The sequence below is a fragment of the Manis javanica genome, chromosome 17 (genome assembly GCF_040802235.1).
Source record: "Manis javanica isolate MJ-LG chromosome 17, MJ_LKY, whole genome shotgun sequence".
Classification (NCBI taxonomy): Eukaryota; Metazoa; Chordata; class Mammalia; order Pholidota; family Manidae; genus Manis; species Manis javanica.
The window spans coordinates 56,853,764-56,875,094 of record NC_133172.1 but is presented as its reverse complement, the minus strand read 5'-3'; the positions used below and the strand labels follow the sequence as shown (position 1 = coordinate 56,875,094).

Sequence of the window (21,331 nt, the reverse complement as noted above, 5' to 3'; positions counted from 1 at the left end):
TTCTGTCTAATAAGGGAACATTGTAAAGGCCTTAAAAAAACCCCACAATTTTATAAGTTAAAATGAAGGTAATAAGAGTGTGAGTGGGTGTATTTATTTTTAAGCAATGTTTTACCAGTCGGCCCTGGTTTTAACCCAATGAGATGACAGGTTGATTTTAGGGAGAAACCTGAGGTTAATGAGAAGTTACACTCTCAGCCTTCATTGCTTAATAACAAGGGACTTCTGTGGAAACAGGAGCATGATTTTCCTCCAAGGTTTTCAGAGTTGTTTAAGAGGAGAACAATTGCTTAAGACATGGTTATGAATCCTGAACTATTCTGAAAAGAGATATCTGTCTATATTAAGGGAAAAAGTCAAAATCTCATAAAAAGTTGAAAGCTGTGTGTTTGCATGGCCACTGCTGAAATTCTCTGGGAGAAGGAAAAGGAAAAGGAGTTAATATTTAATCTTTCACCCCTTCTAAAGAGTTACTCAGGGAATCAGAGGCTTCCTGGGTAAATTATAGCTCATTAGTACCAGGAAGGAGCTTAGAATTTATCTGGTCCAGACACTTCTGTTTTACAGATGGAGAAACTGAGTCTCAGTAAAAGAAAATAACTTCTCAGAGGTCACTCAGTGGATTGGAGGGAGTCCAGGTCTGCCTCTAATGCATCTGTCCTGGGCTGGTTTGGTCCTGGGCTGTAGCATTCTGCCTTTTACACAGTAATTGCTTAATAAATGTTTGCTGCATGCATGTGTGAAGAGGTGATATTTTAACTTCTCTAGAACGAGGATAGGAAGTACAACCTGGGAGGCTGAATGGAGTTACTTTCTAGAACAGGGCAATATTTTTGAGTGGATGGGACTCCGGCTAAGAAAATAACAAGGAGAAGTTATGATATCTCCTCCATGGCTGGGGATAGACTGCCCTGGGGCATGATGTCTTGGGGAGGTTGGATGCTTAGAGAGGCAGTTGGCAGATATGCTTTGAGATTCATGCTGGGTGTCCAGGGAATACAGGCTGCACAAGTTCCTGCCCAGTCACGGCTCTCAGCAGCTGAAGGCTTGGGAGGCAGGCAGGCATGGGTTCAACTCTCCACTCACTCAACTTGCCAGCCACATGTCCTGGGCAAAACCCAGATCTTCCCCTTTTCTGTGCCTCTGAGCAAGTTAACTCTCCTCCCAAAGTATCCTCATTGTACTTCTTGATAAAATATGAAGAAATTAGCCCCTAACTCAGAGCATTGTTTGAGGTATGTAACCACATCAGGGCTTGAGTGAATAGCTAGTTCAGTGAATTCACTTGCTTCTAGGGAGATATGATTTCTTTGCTTTGTTCAAAATAAAATCACTGTTCTGAATGAATTATTCCTAATTTTATTTTTAATGAACAGAAGAGCTGAAAGTTTTCTGATATGGTATTTAGATCAACTTGTTTGACTCTAGAATTTTCCACTGGATTACACAGGTAGCTGTGCTGGATTCAAAAACAGAAGTCCCATCCAGGTTAGGGTGGGTCTAAGATGTTCGAGTAGCTAGCTTAGTCCTACTGCTCCCGAGACCCCCTCAGTCCCCTTTGCAATCCAGCTGAAGGTGGCTTAGGTACTGTTGCAACCTGAGTGGCTTTCCATGAGCAGGAATCCCTTGCCATAGAAGGTTCTCTGGCTGTCATTCCCACCTGCTCCTCGCAGTGGAGGTGCAAAGAGAATGGCTGTTCTCTCTGCACCTCACTGTGTCCACCTCTCGAGCAGATCACCAACTGTTGTTTATTTCTTTTGCATTTTTGAGCCTCTCAAAATTAAAGCTAACCTACTCATTAAAAAAGGTGGCATAATCTTATAGTCTCACCAAAGAAAACCACTACCGTCACTGTGTCTTCCCATTACATTATTTTCGCATATAGGGGTAGTGAACACAATGTGCGTGTCATTTTGAATACGCCCATCTTGAGCGTTTTCCCCCATGTTTCTATAAACTCTTCCTAAACCAATCTCCATTTCTTAAAGATAACTAAGAGGTACTTTCTATCTCTTGACTCCGTAATGGGATGTTTACCATCACAAAACATTTCCAAAACCTTACCTGTTTAGCCGTGGCCGAAGAAACACTCGAAATTATGCGTGAATACGTAATTTACTACCCAAATAGCCTGTCTCTTTTAGAGGTGAAAGGGTGCTATTAATAATCTCATCAGAACAACAGGTGTAACGTGGGACTGTCCTGGGCCAACTGAGATGTGATTACCCCAGCTAGGCAAGACAGGAACAATTTCAGTTACTAATGAAGAAACACAGAGTGGGAGTAGCTATTCAGAGACACATACCAGCAAACGGAGTGCTGGTCCTAGAACTGGGGCTGCAGTTCCTAGTGCAGTGATCTATGAACCATGCCTCCCGGCCTCCCACCAGGGTCTGCAGCTGTGTCAATATCCTAGACAGACACACCCCCTGGTATTTATCTAACTGAGATAAAAGTATCTCCCTTCCTCTGTCCCTTCTCCCTCTCCCCTCTTTCTTCTTTCTCTCTGTTCTCTTTCTTTCTATTTCTCATTGACCTGTAAGCCAGGTTCCTGACATTTTGTAAGAGGGCCTTGTCTGAAGAGAGGCTTCCAATAGGGGATTAAATGCTCCTTTAATAAGAGTCAGTGCCTGATGTATTGTTTTTATTAAGAATGGTCTGCTCAAGAGAATGGTCTCGTATGCTTGCATTATGAGGCTAAAAGCCGATTTGAAATAACATCCATAATATACCACAATCAAAACATTTAGGAGCCATCATAACAATAAAGGGACCTAAGGGAATTGGAATATTTGAAAACTGCCTCCTGGATCAGCCAGGAATGAAGGAACATCTGATGAAAACCAATCCTTTGCTGCCAATCAGTCCGCAAAGCCCATTCTGTACCCTTTGTCCTCTTCTTCCAGTTGTGGGTCTGCAAGTGGCCCTTGGCAGTGGAGTGCAGTGCTTCAGGGCCCAGCATGGGCCCTGGTGCATTGTGGGTTGGACTGGCTCTGTGTTTAGCCTTTGAAGGGGTTTGAATCCCAGTTGAGTCATCTACTAAACTCCATGTCTTTGGATATGCTGCCTGGCCTTGGTCTCCTCATCCATAAAATGAGTTGTTGTGAAAAGTCAGTGAAAAAATAAACATAGTTAATGCACATGATTACTATTTCTTTTTTTGTGGTGAGAACATCTCAGATCTAGTCTCTTAGCAACCTCCAAGTATATACTACAGTATTTTTAACTATTTTCTGAGGTGATGGAGGTGTTAACTAAGGCTACACACACACGTACACACACATGAGCAAACCAACACGTACACCTTAAACTTATACAATGTTATGTCAATTATATCTCAATAAAGTTGGAAAAAAGGAAGGAAAACAAATAGTACTTCTCACAGGAACTGATACAAAAAAAAGTCCAGATCCATATGTGTTTTAGTTAATTGTTTTTTATCATTATTACCAATTTTGCCAGAAACTGAACTGCCCACCCACATACAGACCCCAGCCTTGGTGTTCCAATCTGTTGATTTCTTCCAAAGATCCCCCCAGATGTCAATTCCTTCAGCCAGTGCAGTGCAACCAGCAGGTATGATTCATCAAGAAATCAGTCTGGCAAACAACAACAGATGTTGGCGAGGATGTGGAGAAAGGGGAGCCTCCTACACTGCTGGTGGGAATGTAAACTAGTTCAACCATTGCAGAAAGCAGTTTGGAGGTTCCTCAAAAAACTCAAAATAGAAATACCATTTGACCCAGGAATTCCACTCCTAGGAATTTACCATAAGAACGCAGCAGCCCAGTTTGAAAAAGACAAATGCACCCCTATGTTTATCGCAGCACTATTCACAATAGCCAAGAAATGGAAGCAACCTAAGTGTCCATCAGTAGATGAATGGATAAAGAAGATGTGGTACATATACACAATGGTAGATTACTCAGCCATAAGAAAGAAAACAAATCCTACCATTTGCGAAAACATGGATGGAGCTAGAGGGTATTATGCTCAGTGAAATAAGCCAGGCAGAGAAAGACAAGTACCAAATGATTTCACTCATCTGTGGAGTATAAGAACAAAGGAAAAACTGAAGGAGCAAAACAGCAGCAGAATCACAGAACCCAAGAATGGACTAACAGTTACCAAAGGGAAAGGGACTGGGGAGGATGGGTGGGAAGGGAGGGATAAGGGGCGGGGGGAAAGAAAGGGGGCATTATGATTAGCATGTATAATGTGTGGGGGGGCACAGGGAGGGCTGTGCAACACAAGAGAAGTCAAATAGTGATTCTACAGCATCTTACTACACTGATGGACAGTGACTGCAATGGGGAATATGGGGGGAACTTGGTGATGGGAGGAGTCTAGTAAACATAATGTTACTCATGTAATTGTAGATTAATGATACCAAAAAAAGAAAAAAGAAAAAGAAATCAGTCTAGGATTTCAAGATGGACTCTGAGATGAGCTGCCGTGATAAGGGGAGATCACACGAGCAGGGCAATGACCTGCCCCCGTCCTTCAAAGCAGCACCCCATGACTTCTCAGTGGAGTTTTTCATCCAAGAAATAGTCCTCTGGCTTTAGTGTCCAAGGGCTGAGACTTTCTGTCTCAGAATCTCCAGTGATTCTCTGAGCATGTTGATATCCTCTCCAAATCTGGCCCTAATCTTCCTGCAAAGATCTTCTGATCTTGGGTAACTAATACATGGGCTCCTCCTGTATGTCAGGCACTTTGCATTATACTATCTTACGTACCCAAGGCATGAATGTATGGGCTGTATAACATTTCTTCACACACACACACACACACAGTGTATATATACATATATATATATCATGGTTAATGAACCCTCGCAATCTTTAGATATTTTGCTTGCTTCTAGTATTTTTCAACCATAAATAACTCTTAGGTGAACATCTTTGTTAAAAAGACAAACTAATAGCAACAGGTGGTTCTACCTTCTTGGGTGTCTTCCATGCATATGTATCGTGTTGCCTACATCGTTTAATTTAATCCTTATGACACTCCTATGAGGTAGGTGTTATTATTAGGACCATTTTACTCATGAAAAGCGGAGGCTTAAAGCGGTGAAATGCATCATCCAGGCTGACCCAGGAAACTTGTGACAGAGAAAAGTCAAGTGCAAGACTTGCTGAAGGTCAAGCCCATATCCTCTGCCATATGGCCACCCAGCAAGCTGTTTGTTTCTGATATTAGCCTGTTAGGACTCATTCCTAGAAGGGGAGTGGCTGGATATGAAACAGACGTCACTCTCCAGTTTTCACATCAGTGACCTCCATAAAACGTCTTCTCTCTCCAGCATCATTCCTCCAACTAGCCCTGGAGAAGCCCAGGCCCAAGCCACCCCACCCAGCTGCCCCCGGACTCAGAAAGTCCCCTGGACCATGGGACTCATATACAGCCTGGCCACTCGCTAGGGTTAACCCAGGGGCAGGCGATAGGGACAGTGGCCCACGTGAAGCAAGGGTTGGGCTAGGGCACGGAGTGTCTTTTATGAAAGAAGTCTGCTGTGTCTGAAGTTGGCGGCAAACCTCGCAGTTGAAGGAAACAAAGTGACACCCTCTGTGTCATCTTAGACACCAAGAAAAAGGCAGGAGACTGTCTATCAGTTTTGTTTCTTAGCCTGGACTGCTTTGCATTACAAGCATCTTTACTCAGACAGGAAGCTCAGCAAAATAATCTTGCTCTGGCCACCTCCCTCCCCTGTGGCCCCCTAACCAGTCCCGTTAGACTCTGCCCTGAATCCTCACCCTGTCCTCCCCAAAGACAAGGGCTTCTATAACACACCCGCTGGCCTTCCAGCTCTTGACCGAGTGCCTGTTCCCTCACCATCTGATTTCCCCCTGCAGCCAGGACCAAGGCCCCATGTCTGCCAGGTGAGGGTTTCCTTTGGCATTTCTCCCTCCTTTTTGTGTTTCCCGGGCCTCTCTTCAGCCACGCTGGCTATTAGAGATAGACTTTCATCTATAAAATGGTATTTATATTCTCTGGACCCAGCGCTTTGGAAAGGCTTGCTCGGATTTTTTGGTCGTTTCCCAAATTATTGCAAGGATGATGTCATCGCTAATAACTTGGTCCTCTTTCCCATCCAAACTCCTGCAACTCCAGTGTGAGTTCCCTAGGGCTGCTGTAACAGACGATCACAAACTCGGAGGTTCAAACAACCAAAGCTTACTCTCTCACAATTCTGGGGACTAAAGCTCTGAAATGAATGGGTGGGCAGGACCATGCTCCCTCCAAAGGCCCTGGGGGAAAATTTATTCCACACTTTCCTCCTCGTTTCTGGTGGCTGCTGGTGATCCCTGAGGCCCCTTGCCTGGTGGCTGCACGCCAGTCTGCTGCCATCTTCACTGCGTCATCCTCTCTGTGTCTCACTGTGTCCCTATGTCCCTCTCCTTTCTCTTCTAAAGACACCAGTCATTGGGTTTAGGGCCACCCTAAATCCAGGATGATTTCACCCCAAGATCTGTAACTAGTTATACCTGTAAAGACCCTATTTCTGAGTAAGGTCTTAGTGAAGCTTCTAATGAACAAGAATTTGGGGAGGATTCTATTCAGCTCTTTACAATTCCCAGCATGTTCCCCTTTGCTATGGAAAGGAGCAAACAATTGCTGTTCCTCTCCTTTCCTTTCAGGTCCTGCTTTCATGGCTGAAAGTGGTAGGTGTACCAACCGTTAAGACTAAGAAGGAGTCTTCAAAATCATTCTAGTCTAGAGTCATCTAGTAGAATTTTCTGCATCAGTGGAAATGTTCTACCTGAGCACTGTTAAACCTGTGACTCTTTAACACTTGAAATACAGCTAGTGCCACTGAAGGACAGAATTGTTCTTTTTCATTAATGTATGTTTACATTTAAGTAGCCACAGGTGACTTTTGACAGCAGGCCTGGTCAACCCTCCATCTTAAACATAACCAGAGGCCCCAAGGGAGTGCCGGCCTGCCCGTGGAAACTTAAGGCTGCTGGTAGAACTAATTCTCTTCAGTTTCAGAAATCAGCAAACTCAGGCCCACTGACAGAGTGTTTTGGGTGACCTGTGAGTTAGAATATCTTTAACATTGTTAAATGGTTAAAATTAGCAAAAGAAGAATATTATTTCACAACTCATGAGAATTATAGGACATTCACGTTTCGGTGTGCACAATAAAGATTTATTAGAACACAGCCACTCCCACTGGCTCACTGATTATCTGTGGCTCTTGTCACGTTACAATGGCTGAGTTGAGTAATTGCCCCCAGAAAGTGTATGAGCCACATGACCAAAGAGGTTTCCTGTCTGGGGCTTTCCAGAAACAGTTTGAGACGCCTGCTTTAAAGCAGTGATTTTTAAATCTTTGATTCTCCTGTTTTTAAGTGAGAAAAAAATGGTAGTTTGGGAGAATGAGGAAAACACATCCTCTGTCACTTCTCAGCATAGGGAAATGCTTTATAACATTTAGAAATAAGACATGAACGTCAAAAGGACAACAGTTCAACTATTTAAATTGTGAAGGATGCATCAAAAGCCTGTGTGCAATGGTGCGAGCATCCCACTTTTTGTTCTTTAAGACGGAGACTGAGAAGCTAGCAGGTGCTAGTAATCTATGCTATCACACCCCTTGGCCGCCGACAGTGTAAACCTGCCACACTTACAGCAAGGGAAGATATTCTACATAAGGTACAGGCGAGTGACCGACGCACCTGTGTAGGGACACAGATGTTAATTAACCCCACCCCCAAATGGCAAGGGGGTGGTAGCACATTACAATTCAAAATCCGCACAGGTTAAGAATATGTCAGTAGTGAGTGTGGGCTACGGGGTGAGGAGGACAGAGCTGTTTGTGTTCCCCCCTTTCCCATTCAGAGCAGACCAAGATGCAAGTGAGGAAAAAGTGATAACTGCTTGGGGATGGCGTCAGATCCGCTGCAATTCATATGTCAAAAAAAACCAAACAGCAAACCACTCTAAAGATGCCACGTTTTAATTGCTACAATCATACAGATAGACACATGCATATATACACGTATACATGCATATACACGGTACTTGCTGCAGATTAATGTAATTGAGATTGTGTAGCACTGGGTATGGACCCGCCTTTACAGGGCATCTCCCGGGCACAGCTGACCACGTGCTCAGCACCAGGGGTACAAGGGCCACCGTGCCCGCCCTCAGGCTGCAGCCGCTCCCCCTGCGGCTCCAGGGCAGCACGTGTGCGGCTCGAGAAGGCTGCAGGCTCCTGCAGGGAGGGCCCCCTTTGCTGCCTTTCCCTTCTTATCGTTCTTAGAAATGTGCCGTCTATTGTTTCCTTCCGACACCCAGGTGCTAGCGGTTCAACTCGGGGGAAAGGGGAACTTGAACCGTGTCCAACGGGAAGGAATGTGGTAATTAGGGAAGTGGAAAATAGAACTGAGCCCAAGGAATCTGGTTCCGACTGTGCCTGTCTGTTCCCCACACTGTAAACAGGGACCTCGGCGAAGCTCCTGCAGCCAGGAGACCTCGCCAAAAAAACATAGTCAAACAAACAAATGAACAAAGACCCAAACCAAACCAAACCAACAGACAAAAAACACAATGGGAAGTCCGTAAGCCATAGGGTTTGTTGAGTTATTTTCTGTAATTCATACTTCACCTTCTGCCTCTTGGGGTTCCCCAGTGGCCTATCTCAGCTGTTTCCATCCTCACGCCGAGTGACCCCCTGCACTGGGGCCGGGGGCACGTTCCCTGTTTGCGTCGCCGTCTACCGTCCTCTGTCTGTGGTCTGTGTGATGTGGACCTCTCTCTGGGTGACAGTCTGTGGGTTTGCACCTTTGGACCGAATGGAGCAAAGCGGGCTCCCCCAAACTCAGTCTTCTTATCAAGACCGTGAAGAGAGTAATGAACAGTACGTAGAATGATTGGGATTGTTAAATACGTGGATGTGTATTCACCTCCAGCACAAGGCACCGTACACAGTGGTGTTTAATAAATGCTTACTCGTGGTGAATGAAGGTGAGGCAGGGCAACGAGGTGGAGAGCCCTATATTGGGGTGTGCAGAGTTCAGACCCCCCCAGCCTCTGACTTGCTGAGTTGGGGAGGCACAGGAGCATCTTTGCACCACGGTGGGTTTTGGAGGCAGACGGGCCTGAGCTCAGACCTAATCCTGGCTCTTTTAACATGCTCCTGAGTCTCAGGACGCCTCAGCCCCTCAGCAGTCCTGGGGACAGTGACAGGACCATGGTCCCAAGGATGAAAAGTGAGTATATGCAGACGGCAATGCAACACACACACACAATACATGGTGATATCAGATACTGGGGTTGATGTTGCCAGTATTATGTTTTCTTAACACTTCTTACTTTTTATGAGCATCTCAGTGCCTCCCCGGAGGTGGGCAGATATTAGCCAGGGCACAGTGAGGGGCGATGCAGAGGCCTGGCTGACCTGGGTTCACTTCCTTGCTGAGCAGACTTAGGGGCCCGATTCGCCCTCTCTGGGCCCCACCCCATCCTCCCCTCTGTAAAATGGGAGACGCGATCCTGTTGCAGGGTTCCAGGGAGGGTCAAAGAAGGAACATCTCCAAGACTCACCAATGCATAGTGGCCCTCGGTGGAGGCCACGTCCCACAGCCCGATCCTTACGTAATTGTCCACAGCCTCCTCGGGGCTGGTATCTCCTTGGCAGTGAAGTTGGGCACTGCCTCTTACCCACATGCCCCAGTTAATCTTCCAAACGTCCCGAGTTTCTAATTGTGGCGAAGCCTAAGAGCCACCTGACCTGCCCATGTACTAACTGCTGTCCTTGCAAAGGGTGCCTCTGGACCCGGGCTGACACTTGCCGAGTTAATAACGACTTGATTCATTCCTCACACCAAGTGCAAGAACCACATAATCTGCGGGGCAGAAATAACTCCTGTAATTAGAAATACCTGAGGGAACCCCCACAAAGGGCCTTGTAGCCTGGCATGTGGGAACCCCCGGCCCCCCAGTGCCCCAGGCCTTGGCTATTTTGTAAAGCCTGCTCAGACCTGGCGTCTCTAAGAGACGGACTCTCCAAGGGATGGCGTCCAGGCCCCAGAAGCATGCTCAGCAGAAGCCCCGGCTTCCCGGTGCCCAGGCTGACGCCTGTCTCCACAAACAGGCCTCCCAGGAGGCCAGGCCGGCAGAGGGGGCAGCCCCTGCTCTCCCCGTGGCCTCTCAGCCCGCATGGCCCCTTCCCAGCAAGGCAGAAGTTTCTATTATAAGGGGAAAGGAAGCGCTGTGATTGTGCAATGCCCAGCACCAGCCTACCCCTTCTCTCAGTGAATGCTGAGGCCAAAGCGGCCTGCACTGTGGAAGCTTCCGGAGACAATGAGGGGTTTTCAGAAGGCAGGGGTCCAGGCCTGCCTCCTTCAAGGCTGAGCTGGGTGAGCAGCACGAGGGCCTGCAGCTCCCGAGGTGTCCTCTCCTCAGATGTGAAACAGGGACAGGCGGGCCTCCGTGGGTGGTGTGAGAGCAGGTCTTCCACTGCGTCTGTCCCTGTCTCCGTAAAGTGTGACACTAGGTTGCATCAGCCCAACTTTCAAGGGAGATAGAAGCTTTCCTGGGGTGCTTTGAATGGGGCACTGAACTGTGTCCAGCACCCCTGTATAATCCCAAATAGGTCCCACAGTGGTTTTGCACCCTGGGGCCTCTCATACCTGTGGTGCAGGTCTTAATGTTCCCATTTAAGAGGTGGCATCCTTAGCTCGTAGGTGACATGTAATTTGCCCCAGGTCCATCTACTCCCAAGGGGCAGAGCCAGGATTCCAGTGTAAGCCAGTATGATGCCACAGTCCCATTTCTTTCCTTAAAACCTGCTCTTCTCTTTCTGCTGTATGTAAAATACGCACATGCCTGCCGATGTGCACACTCAGGTGCACACACAGAGCTTTCTCCCATTTCTAGCCCTCGGTGCCCACATTCTGGGTGGCCAGGACACCGGCTGACATTATTAAGAGTGCAGGGGCCCATGTGACCATTTCATGTCTGTTGAACTGTCACAACTGAGAACAGCCCAATAGGTTACTCTAAAGTGCAAAATTTCTGAACAAACAGTCAGATCTCTCACTTTTAAATGAGTATCAGTACCTTGGGAAAGAGTCGCTGTGAGAGATCACATCACCCCCTTGCAATAATGCTGCTTTTATCAAAAACAGTCAAAACCCTGCCTCTAAAGTCCCACCTTTTAAGCTCCATCATTGAATACGCGTGAGGCTCTCACCAGGCGCTGGGGACACCCCAGCGACAACACGGCCCATGTTTCCCTGAGGGTTCACGGTCCCCCTGGGGGCTGGCCGTCAGCAAAGGCGACACCAGGAATGCGTGGTGCCGGAGCAGAGAGACGCTCGCACAACGTGTCCCTTTTCAACATCCTCACAACTGGCAAATCCTTTGGAAGTGAACTCGATTTGGAGAAACCCAAAAAAGCAAGTGGCAGTCAAGCCTAGTGCACAAGATGGGAAATAACCCTTTGGTGTGAAAAATAAATAAATTAGGAGTGAAAATCAAGTGATGGGAACACTTGTGTTATTAGTGCACGGATTCTAACGGGCCATCAGCAGTGGGACTGGGGGGTGTTGAAACTCATGCCCCGTGCACAGTAGTGGCTTTGGAAATGTTTACACGGACCCGTGTGAAACATGCATGCATCTCATTTCTTATAGGCTTTGCTCCCTTAGCGAGTGAATCCTGGGCTTCACACACCTCTGTTCCCCCAATGAAATGTCTAAATCCCAGGGCTTTGGGTTTGCTTCTTGCACTTTCTTGTCTAATGAATTTTCCTGAAAGCAGGTCTCCCTCGCTTTGAATGGAGACTTCCTTACGCTCCCTGGCGGGCTACTCTGTGAGTCAGGCAGAACACACCTTTGTTAATTCTCAAACATTTGGGCCATAAAGTGCTAAACTTGTTGGTTACACTGAAAAATTACCAAAGATGTGCAAAAGACAAACGGACATGTGTTGAGAGAGAGCGCTTGGGGCCAGTAATTTCCACGTGATTTGGGGGAGACTGGCTTCTGATGAAAAGTCTAAAACCAGTACAGTCCTGGCATCTAGGCCTGACGAATGAATTTTGAGGGAAAATAGAAGTGCCCTTCGTGGCAGGCTCATCAGAAAAGCTGACGCTGGCCAGTCACGTGACCCTAAGCAAACCGTTCCAGCTTCCTGGGAAAGTGGGGATGCAAACGTACCGTTGATGTCAAGGCATAGCTGTAAGGAATGAATGAGTAGGTATCTGTGAAATTTCAAGTACACAGTAAAGCACAATGACTAGGAGCTTTAAAAAAAACTTCTCTGTTGATGGCATCTATTTGACCACAGGAAGTGGGTATTCTCCTAAGTATGAGACATTGCCCTTGAATTTGGGGGACATGGATGCTTTCACTCCATCATCTTAATTTGCAGGGAGATTCTAACAGAAAACCTGTATGTGTATGTGTGTGTGAACATGTGTGCGTAGCTGTGTGTGTACCTGTGCATGGCTGTGTATGAGTATGTGTTCTGTTTGTACACACACGTGTGTGTATGTGTATGTACTGTGTGTGTGTGTGTGTGTGTGTGTGTGTGTGTGTGTGTAAGTGGAGCCTTAGCAACACAGGCCCGGGCTCAGAACAGGTAGTGTGTCAGCTCTGTTCACAGCTCCACACCACACTCTGCTGGGACCCAGCCCCAACCGCTCCCATCAGATAAGCAGCAGAGATCTCATCAGCAATGGAAGGCCATCAACGTGGCACTGCCTCACAGGCATCTGTTTGCAGATGATGTGGCATCTGCGCCTGGGTCTGGACTTCTCCTTAACTTCCACCCCATGCAAGCAGGGCTCGGCAGCAGAGGGGGAGGACTGACCGAAGCCTGCATCTACGCATCTGCAGCTCCTGCCAGGAGGAGGAAGAAGTTAACCTTCGGGGGTGGTCTTTACTTTTCTCTTTATAAGCTTTTAAAATATAACATTTATTTTATATTGCATAATCTTTAATAGGAAATAAAATACTGATGAATGATTATGTTATCTATTAAAACTAGGTATCATTTATTAAAATTATATCTTACCCAGTTAAATTACATATTAAGTGCAGATTATGTATTAAAAGTATGCAATATATTTTTATAATTACAATGTATAAAATAACAAAATGTAGCACATTATGTAGGATGAAATATACTAGATACATTTAATAATCGGCCCTCGTGAGCCAGTAGGAGCCGGTGTTGTAAGGACTGGCGCTCGCTTGTTACTGATCTTTAAGAGCTGATTGGTACATTTTCAGTTATTCTGCAAGTTCAGATATTCTACATTAAGAACTTGATGTTAGCCACAGTGGGAGCATTTACACCACAGAAATTGGCAAACATTACAAATTAGGGTTGCCCTTTCCCAGTGAGCTTATTGTTAAACATATATAAGCCTACCCATGACCCACTGTGTGTGTGTATGTATAAGCTTTGTTGAGCTTTAACCACATATTCATTATTTTTTTATTTTACTTCATCTTCACTGCCATCTCCTGACACTGGCATTTCCCAGTTATGTGATCTTGGGCAAGTCACTCCATCTTGCAGGGCCTGGTGTACAGTTGTACAGGTTGCTGACTGTACAACTTAAGGAGCAGTCTTCACATCAGAGCTTATTTGCTTCGGGGCCTTGGTTCTCTCACCTATCCAATGGGGAGAACTGTCACTACTGCACAGCCTCACTCTGAGGATGCTAATAGATCAGGATATGCAAGCTTGACACCTACAAGGGGGCTTGGTGGAGGGAGAATAGGGAGTAGTGGAGACTGTGGCAAACTGAAGGCATGTATCCTCTGTAAAGGAGCAGCTCTAGTCCATCATTGCTATGTGGGAATGCAGGGTGACCAGTGATGCAAGATCTTTCTGATCTATCTAGAAGGAAGAAAAAAATCTTTTTTTTTTTAAAGTAGTGTAAAAATTCCCAGTTTTTAAAATACCGTGAGCCTAACTAACAGCCCTGCTTAGATTTCATGTGTGACTCCATCATCTAGTGCCACCTGGGTGGCACTTGGAAGATCCTGGGTGTACATAAATGATGTCAGTGTGTAGAGGATGGTAGCAAATTTAAGCATTACCTCTGGGCTTTGCATTGCAGATACTTCCTATCAGATTTTAAAGTTATGTCTCTCTCCTCTCTAAGTTCCTTGGACTTCGATTTCCCTCTCATTCTGATTATTTGAGAATGACTCTCTAGAAAAGCATTGCTTCCCCTATGGGCTTGGCATATGACTGCCACCAAGAAGCTCAGAGTTACATTCTGAACAGAGGAAACAGTTGAAACTGCCAACGTGGTCCTGAGCTTCCTAGTAGCCAGAGCAGAAAGAGAAACGCAATCAGGCATATAGCTTTCATTATCCAGGAAGTTGAAGCTGCCCCAACTCCATCCTTTGACTAACCTTCTAATTGTAGATTTATATTTCTCAGGTCATATTATATTTTTATTGGGTGTGCTATGTTACTTTATCTATTTCCCTTGGACTGCTTCCAATCCTCTGTGGAAAAAGGAGTATAAACTACTGTAGTCACCCTTGGGCAACTGAGGGTCAAAGATCCACAGCTTTGACAAGTCTTAACTATTGCAGAAGGGCCATGCCATGCAGGAACGTGTAGCTCTGCTGAGGTTCAGTTTGGGGTACCATGATGTGCTATGGGTTCAAGAACATGAAAAAGGAATTAGTTTGGTGGAGCTATCATAACAAAGGATCACAGACTGACTGGCTTAAGGGATAGACATGGATTTTCTGACAATTCTGGAGGCTTGGAGTCTTAAGTTCAAGATGTGGCCAGGGCTGCTTCCTTCCGAGGTCAGGGAGGGGAGGATCTGCTGCAGGCTTCTCCCCTAGCTTCTGTGGATTCGCTGCCTGTCATTGGCAGTCCCTGCTCATAGAAATGTTACTCTGATCCCTGCCTTCATGTTCCCATGTATTCTCTCTGTGCACATGTCTGTGTCCAAATTTCCCCTTTGCAAAAGGGCAGCAACCATACTGGGTAAGGGGACCACTTCACTGAAGTATGACCTCACCTGAACTGATTACATCTGGAACAACCTTATTTCCAAATAAGGTCACATTCTGAGGTTCTGGGGTTAGCTCTTCAACATATGACTTCTGGGGGTAGAGGGAATTAGGACAATTCAACACATAACCCCTGGTAAGGGAACAAAGTCCTGCTCAGTCTCAGCCCCACCATGGGATTCTGAGACCCCTTCATATAGAGACTCCTGAGAAGTAATACTAAACCACATTTCTTTGTGCAGAGAAGCCTGGTCTCCTTAACCGCCTCTGCTAGCGATGTAGATTAGCAGTCAAGGTCTACAAAAGGGCTGCCCCCAAGTCAGACAACACGAATGAGAGCGCATCAGGGAAGCCAGACACGTGGAATTGCATATTTTGGTGAAGGGGTCTCTAATTATAACCTCTCAGAGGCACCATCAATAAAATCACTCCTGGAGTATAAACAAACCGAGAGCCAGAGAGGTGAAATTATTTATCCAAAGTTACCTATGAGTGAAGGACCAGGGATATTTAAATATTTAATATGAAGATGTATAATGGATGTATGCACACTCTTAAGATCTTATTTTGCGCTCACTACACAAATGAAGAAACTGAGGGGCACAGAAGTTAAATAATTGGTCTGATGTTACTTGGCTAGTATGTGGTCTATGTGGAATTCAAACCCAGGTTACCGGTGCTGCCATCCTGCTTTTGACTACTGTCCTCTGCCGGTGGGACTCATGGCTCACCACCATGCTGCTGCTTTCCTTTACGAGGTGCCTGGGCTGCTCTGTACAGTTGAGTAGGTTGTGCACTGCACAAAGATGCTCATCTGAGGGGCCCAGTGGGGATGGAAGTCCAGCTTGAACACCAGTCACTGAGCTGTGTGCCCTGGCAGGTAGAGAGGGGCTCCCTTTGCCTGGACAAAGCAGCACCCTGTTTTAACTCAAGTAGATGTATTGTGTGGGCTAGTTGCAGCCCTGCCCTGGCAGTTTCCTAAGATTAAAACAGACGAATTAACTATTTATCTACTTTGATTTAAGTCTTTCTGTCCAGGGCTAATAAAAAGGACGGAGGTCTACTCCTTGCCCTGTTGTCCCTGGCAAGAACTTAAAACTGTCCCACTCCAAGTTCACATGTACACTTAAAATCCAAACCCTCTCCTAAAATGTTTGATGGCAGAGTAGAAGAACAGATGTGGAGGGCACAGCCTCCCATGAGCCCTCTGTGTCTGGCGGGGAGGTGGGTGCGGGGGAAATGGAAGTCAGGAGCAGAAGAAAGGAATGCGGGTGTCGCTCCAATAACATCTTCCTCATCTCCCGTGGAAGGGCACCGAAAGTCTGTCTTCAACAACTGTCACTGAGAGAAAAAGCAACCTTAGGGTTTGATGGGAAATGAGGGAGGGGGCAGGGGAAAGAGTGCCAAGACCAGGGCAAGCGGGCAAAGCAAAGCTGGGTGTCTGGCAGCGAGACAGCAGCTCCAGGCCACGCTTAGCATGAGGAAGCAGGATTGTGCTTACTTGTTGAACCAGAAGCACAAATCAAAGCCAGCTGGAGGGGTGAGCCGGGTGCTATTCATGCAGACAGCACCCTCTCCCCTGCAGGCCCCACTTCGTACATTGTTTTCTTCATGCCGACTCATCCAAACATTACCATCTTCCAAGCTTGGCGTCGGGCAGGGCCATGTGAAGCCTGGGAGCTGTGAGACCGCCTTCCCTTTGACCATCACCGGGTCTGGGCTTCACACTCTTCCACTCAACAGACATTTCTTAACACCAGGCTCCATGCCTGGCAGGGGGAGGGGGGCACTCTGGAAGTGCGGGTGCCTTAGGAGAGGCCAGGAGTGAGGTGGTGCGGGGACCCCAGAGCCAGAAACAGTTCTGCCGAGTGAAGGTCCAAATCCGGGAGTCGTGTCTTCTAGAGAAAATTCCCGCGTTGGGTTTGTCCGAAGGGGGCAGGTGTTGAAGCTGGTGGCTGGTTGTCTAATGGAGACCCAGCTCCGCCAGGGGAAGGAAGAGACAGTGCAGCCTGTGAGCATTTCAAGCCGGCTTTATAAAGAGAGCAGGCTCTATGTGCTGAATATAGCTCCAGCCTATTTCGTAGTAAATTATTCAGATGTTAATTGCATTGTAAACAAAGCCGCTACCTTTCTTTCCTTTCCAATTATCCTCATAAAATGTGCGGGTGCAGGGAGCCAGGAGAAGGGAGCAAAGAGCCCAAGTGGGAATCTGGGTGGAGGCTCCAGTGTTTGGCTTCTAGAATGAAGGAACCAGCAGGAGGCAGGAAGATGTGGGTCCCCAGCCCAGGGCTCCAGGGTGGCAGGTATTGGTGGGGTCTGCACCACACGGCCTGGATTCCTCTGCCTGTCCCCTCTCCTTTCCACCCACAGCAAGCTGTTTAGATTCCTCCAGCACTGCAAATAGCTACAAATAGCTCCCTTCCTGGGAGGGGCTGAGTTGGAGGGAAAAGCTCAGTTTTTCTATGAATGTTGCATAGACCACAGCATCACAGACATGCAGGAGAGAGCACGGGCCACATCACCTGTCTGGATATAATTTCAGCACCAGATACAGAGGGAACCGAGGGGTCAAGGTTTTCCCTTCTCGGCAGGCACTCTGGCATGTCTGTTAACCGGTATGTTTGAATAGATGCTTGTAGATCAAGATAACGAGACCAGGGCACGAGGCACAAACTTAGCTGCCCACAGTGGGGTCTGAATTCACCGTGTGCATCGAATCCTCTTAAACTTTCAAGAGTCAGCTTGCTGCTCCCTCTCCCAGCTTCTTACTTTGGAAATGACTGCAGTCCTAATTAAAAGTAAATTACTTAATCTTATGGTGTCAAGCAAGGGCGGTGCTCTTGGGAGGCTTCTGCCAAGGGACAGAAAAAGCCTAGCAGATGAAGCAGAGAGAGGAAGAGGCACACAAAATATCGTGAAGACTGTCCTTTCTCGGGGGCCCGTGTTCGGGCCTCCACGGTCTTCCTTCGCCGGCAGCTATCACACCAGTGGGCAGGCGATTTGTGCTGACTCATCACAGAGTAATCTGAATTTGCCCAGAGATGGGCCAGTCCAGTGTGAGGAGCAGAGTTTCTTAATTTGGGGATATGATGTTCCCAATAAGGCCCCAAGGTAACCCTCCAAAGATGTGCCAAAGAAAAGCATCTGAACGTCCCCACTTTTGACTTAATTAGCTCCAATAGGCGTTTGAAGACATTGTGTTGTTTACAGCACATCTTAGCCTTATTCATGCCAAGCAATGGGCTTGAAATGAACTATTTCCAGAATGACTTATTCATGCATTCCTTGGAGTCTGCATTTCGCTGTCCATCGCCGAGATATTCTGGTGGCAGCTGTTTCACCATGGCCTGTGGTAACCCCAGGGCCAATCCCCTCCCTTCCAGGATGTCTGGGAAGGACGCAGCTCTCTCTCTCTCTCCTCTCTCTCCCTCATTCTCCAAGCTAGCAGTTAAAGGGAAAATTTGAGGACCCTAAAGTAGCAATGGGACACTATGATGCATGAAACATTTGTCCTTGACACCGCTGAGTATTGAAGTGGCTGTCAGCTAGAGATGGCTGCAGAAAACGGCTCTAACCATTCAGTGGGCTCTGCCCGTCCTCTAGGAGTGAGATCTCTGAGATCAGTCCACTGCCTCAGATGATGAATACCATCTACAGGACTCGGTGGGAAGACCTAGATCTCCCCACCACAAGCCTTTTGGATGCAGGCAGAGGAGACAGAGGTGCTTGAAAAATGCTTCGTCTATATTACTCAGAGCTGTATTTTTCAAGTGTCAGTAGAGCCTCTTGGAAGTTGCTTTACAACAGAAAAGCTTTGAGGCAAGTTGGAAGCTGTGAGAGATCAGGGCAGCTATTCCTCACTCACATTCCATTCCTTTATTCCTTTTATACCCATTAATCATCCCTGAGGCACCAGCCAAGTCCTAGAGGCACAGGGCTGAATAAAATCTGATTCCTGCCCATGAAGAGGTCATGGTCTGATGGAAAGCTAGCTAGACAAACAGCAATTACACCCAAGTGCAATAGGGGCTGGGACAGAGGGTTCAGCGGGGAGCACGGGGGCCAGCCGGGAGCTGTCAGTAAAGGCATCCTGGGCAAGGGAATCCAAAACGAGAGGTAGACCAGCGGTGGGTGGAGGGGGAGAAAATAGGCAGAAAGGGGTTTGAAGAGGCCTTCAGGCTGGGCCTTCAAGATGGGAGGAAGAGACATTCCTGACCGTGTAACTTGAGAAAGAGAGAGGCTGCCTGAAGGGCTGTGCCCAACTGCCATGGTGTGCTGGCTCTCCAGGCACAGCCCCAGGGCCCTGAGCTGGCATCACCGGTTCCAAATACATAAATAAGCGAATGAAAGACAAAAAAGAATAAGTAACAGCAGAATCATTTGCTCCAAGGACCAGATGGACGTGGCTGATGAACGGGGCTGTTTCAGCCCAGTTGAAGTGGCGGCAGATATTTGGGGCAGACCGGAACACGGCAGGTGGGCCACAACGCTGTGCCCAACAACAGCTGCGTGAAGTAACCTGAGGGCGGAGCTAAGGGACCTGAACAAGGCTCTTTCCAAACACAGCTTTTGATTTGCATCTGGAATAACTGATTGTAGTATTTCTTCAGGTTGTCTGATCCTTGTGTGTGTTTTTTTTTCTTCTCCTCTAAAACCACAAATATAGTTGAAACATATAACAGCATATAATTTCCTAGGGGGTCTCCTATCCCTTATCCTATGTGGTCTTCACAAAACAAATTAGGACTGAGAGCATTACTCTGGACTTTTGGTACGAGTGACAGGAAAACAGCTTGGTTGGCTTGAGCTGAAAACACAGTAAGTTAGTGGCTCATGCAAATCAGCAAGCCAGGTGTATATGATTTCAGGTGTGGCTTCATCCAGGTGCACAATGATGTCATCAGGACTGCTTTCCTGTATCTCAGCAATGCCTAATTTTTTGCATCAGCTTCATTTTAGGACTTTATTCTAGGCCCCCAAGTGTTGGTTGCGGCAGCTCTATGCTCACACCATCCTTCTTGCCAGAAGACCCTGAAGAGAAAAAGTATCACGTGTGTGACCCTTCCATCCAAATCTACAGGTTCACTTTGCCTAGATTAATTTAGATTGCATGTCCTTCTATGGAACAATCCCTACGATCTTGAGTCTAGGACAACAGCTGATGGGCTAGGCTGATATTGACCAGGACAATCTGGTGTTCTGATTGGTCAGTCCTGGGTAGCATGTTTTACTCTGGAGGTGGAGACAGAGTCTCACCTGACACATTGGGACTGAGTGTGAGACATGGCCAGATCCTGGGGGAGATTTCTAATAAGGTTCAAAAAAATATGAGACCATGGAGGTAGGACTGTACAGAACAACAAATATCCATGTGTAATTTCAGAGGTTTTATTAGTCACATTAAATAAGGTAAAAACAAACAGGTGCAGCTCATTATAATAATATATTTTATTTAACCCAGCATGCCTACAATATTATCATTTCACCATGTAATCAATATAAAAACTATTAACCAGATATTTACTTTTTTTTTTCATATGAAGTCTTTGAGATCCAGTATGTATTTTGTGTACTGATAGCACCTCTCTTATGCGATGCTAAAATTTTATCAGATCTACTTGATCTTTATTTTGGATTTCATAACATTTATAGTTAAAAACATAGATTCATCTACCTAAGTTGTTTCAAACGTAAAGTTTTGCCAATAACCAAATTGAATAAGTATTAGTATTTAATCATAAAATTAAATGAAATACAAAATTCAATTCCTTAGTGACACTGGTTACATTTCAAGTGCTCAACAGCCACATATCAAACAGCACAAGGCTAGAAAGTAGGAAGTACTTAGAAATATCTAGAAGCAGCTTGTGTCCTAGAAATATCCTGTCTAGAAGAATCCTCATGCACTGGTGATGGGAGTGTAAACTTGCAATCGCACTGCACAGAGCAAATTCATCTTTTCGCTTTTTGTCTGAGTTATAAAAGACAGTTGGCCATTGGATGGAAGGGAGGGTACAGCCACAATAGAAAGCAGTAGAGAGGTTCCTCAAAAAAATTAAAAGTATAATTACCATATGACTGGCAATTCCACAATTTGGGTAATTATTTGAAGAAGATGAAAATACTAACTCAAAAGATATGTGCACCCCCATGTTCACTGCAGCATTATTTACAATAACCAAGATATGGCAACAACCTAAGTGTCCATTGGTGGACAGATGGATGAAGAAAGTGTAGCATATAGAGAGAGCAGAATATTATTCAGCCATAAAAAAGGGAATTAAGTCCTGCCATTTGTAACAATATGGATAGATCTTGAGGGC

The 21,331-nt window shown here is 46.3% G+C and overlaps 1 protein-coding gene across 2 annotated transcripts in view; it reads left to right on the top strand.

The window, feature by feature from the left end:
- The window catches only part of MAF (MAF bZIP transcription factor), a 310,140-nt gene that overhangs the window by 118,745 nt on the left and 170,064 nt on the right, over positions 1–21,331 (top strand). The gene's annotated exons all lie outside the window — the stretch shown is intronic.